The sequence below is a fragment of the Lissotriton helveticus genome (assembly GCF_964261635.1).
Source record: "Lissotriton helveticus chromosome 1_1 unlocalized genomic scaffold, aLisHel1.1 SUPER_1_unloc_78, whole genome shotgun sequence".
In the NCBI taxonomy this organism is placed as follows: domain Eukaryota; kingdom Metazoa; phylum Chordata; class Amphibia; order Caudata; family Salamandridae; genus Lissotriton; species Lissotriton helveticus.
This window is the reverse complement of record NW_027611723.1, coordinates 155,391-158,082: the sequence shown is the minus strand read 5'-3', so window position 1 is coordinate 158,082 and position 2,692 is coordinate 155,391. Positions and strand designations below refer to the sequence as shown.

The following is a 2,692-nucleotide window of genomic DNA, read 5'->3' as shown; positions in this document are numbered from 1 at the left end:
AGTGCTCTCTGACCCCCTTGAATCGAGACCAGACTCTGGAGTAATGACTGTACCATTCGCAAACAACAGATTAGAGCCTTGCTCCAGGAGAGAGACCGAATGGGCATCAGATTGAATACATGGCTGAACTACAGTTCCCAGCATACATTGAGAAGGAGGTATGGGTGCAATACTAGACATATCACTTGAATTTTGTATAAGAGTAGCACCTGAGTTGATATCGTGTGGAATTTCTGATGTAGTATTTATCTTTGCCTAGTAATAAATATCTTGTTGCATTATGCACATTCATAGGGTTTCTCTCCTACGTGGACTATCTGATGTTGCATAAGATGCTACTTTCCAATAAATGCCTTCTCACATTCAGTGCAGTTGAATGTTCTCTCTCCGGTGGAGATTTTTCAATGTTGCTTCAGATCTCCATTGATTAAAAATGATTTGTCACATTCTGTATATTGGTATGGTTTCTCCCCAGTTTGGACCTTTTGATTTTGCTTTAGCTGTCGATTTGTTATACATGCTTTGCCTCATTCTGTGCATTGATATGGTTTCTACCCAGTGTGGAATTTCTGATGTAACATTAGATGTGCCTTTCTAATGAATGCCTTCTCACATTTATATGGTTTATCCCCAGTGTGGACTATGTGATGTCGTTTTAGATCTTTATTTGTTATAAATGCTTTGTCACATTCAGTACATTTATATAGTCTCTCCCCAGTGTGGATTTTCTGATGTTGTTGTAGGTTTCCATTTGTTATAAATGCTTTGTCACATTCTGTACATTTATATGGTCTCTCCCCTGTGTGGAATTTCTGATGTAACATTAGATGTTCCTTTCTAATGAATGCCTTCTCACATTCTGCACATTTATATGGTTTCTCCCCAGTGTGGATTTTCTGATGTAACATTAGATGTGCCTTTCTTATAAATGCTTTATCACACTCTGTACATTGATATGGTTTCCACCCAGTGTGGAATTTCTGATGTTCCAGTAGATATGACTTTCTAATAAATGCTTTGTCACACTCTGTACATTGAAATGGCTTCTCCCCAGTGTGGATTTTCTGATGTTCTTTTAGCTTTGCAATTCTTATAAATGCTTTGTCACACTCTGTACATTGATATGGTTTCCACCCAGTGTGGAATTTCTGATGTAACATTAGATGTGACTTTCTAATGAATACCTCCTCACATTCTGCACATTTATATGGTTTCTCCCCAGTGTGGATTTTCTGATGTTGCATTAGCCCTCCATTTCTTATAAATGCTTTATCACACTCTGTACATTGATATGGTTTCCACCCAGTGTGGAATTTCTGATGTTCCAGTAGATATGACTTTCTAATAAATGCTTTGTCACACTCTGTACATTGAAATGGCTTCTCCCCAGTGTGGATTTTCTGATGTTCTTTTAGCTGTGCAATTCTTATAAATGCTTTGTCACACTCTGTACATTGATATGGTTTCCACCCAGTGTGGACTTTCTGATGTAACATTAGATGTGACTTTCTAATGAATGCTTTGTCACACTCTGTACATTGATATGGTTTCTCCCCAGTGTGGCCTTTCTGATGTTCCTTTAGATGTGACTTTCTAATGAATGCTTTGTCACACTCTGTACATTAATATGGTTTCTCCCCAGTGTGGATTTTCTGATGTCGTTTTAGGGCTCCATTTGCTTTAAATGATTTGTCACATTCTGTACATGTATATGGTTTCTCCCCCGTGTGGATTTTCGGATGTTGCTTTAGCAATCCATTTATTTTAAATGCCTTATCACATTCTGTACACTTATATGGTTTCTCCCCAGTGTGGATTATGTGATGTCGTTTTAGATATCCATTTGTTACAAATGCTTTGTCACATTCTGTACATTTATATGGTTTCTCCCCAGTGTGGATTTTCTGATGTCGTTTTAGATCTTTATTTGTTATAAATGATTTGTCACATTCTGTACATTTATATGGTTTCTCCTCTACGTGGACACTCTGATGCTGCATTATGGCTTTCACGGCAAAGAAAACTTTTCCACAGTCAGTCCATCAATATGGTTCTTCTCCAGTATGACTTTCTGATGTTGCACTTGCTTTCTCTCCCTAATAAATGCGTTGTCACTTTCTAGATATTCATACGGTTTCTCTTCTGTGTGTTCTTTCTGATCTAGGTTAGCTCTTCCTTCGTAGTGAGAACCTAATCAGACTTGCTTCAGTATGTCAGTGTGTTATTTTGTGAATGTTTATCAGGTGATCCCTAAGAGCCACGTACAGACCACATTGGGCAGTTTGGATTTTCTGCTGTAGAAAGACTTTGGCGAGCCATGAGCCTTCAATGGAAGAAATTTTAAGGTGCACTGTTTTTACGTTACTTCCTACACAACTGATGTTTAATTCCTTCACTTTTTTAGTTCATTACTGCATTTATTTCACCTGTTGGGGAAAAAAAAACACTGGATAAGCTTTTTTTTTTTTTTTTTTTTTTTTTTTTTTTTGAGTTCAACACTGCTTTATTGGGCATGATAGTAAAGAGTACACAGCTGTTCGTGCCTACAACCCGGAGGCCGGCAGCGTAGTCTACGTGGCAATACACAGCCTTGTAGCCGGCATCCCTGAGGCCCGGAGGCGTAGCATATGTATGAACAAGGAGTACAGCACAGTCAGTTGTGTTCGGCACTGGAAGGATGGGCCGCAGTAGA

General features: G+C 38.6%; 1 pseudogene; it reads right to left on the bottom strand.

The window, feature by feature from the left end:
- Positions 1-479: 479 nt before the first annotated feature.
- Positions 480-2,386, bottom strand: LOC144806473 (uncharacterized; annotated as a pseudogene).
- Positions 2,387-2,692: the final 306 nt, after the last annotated feature.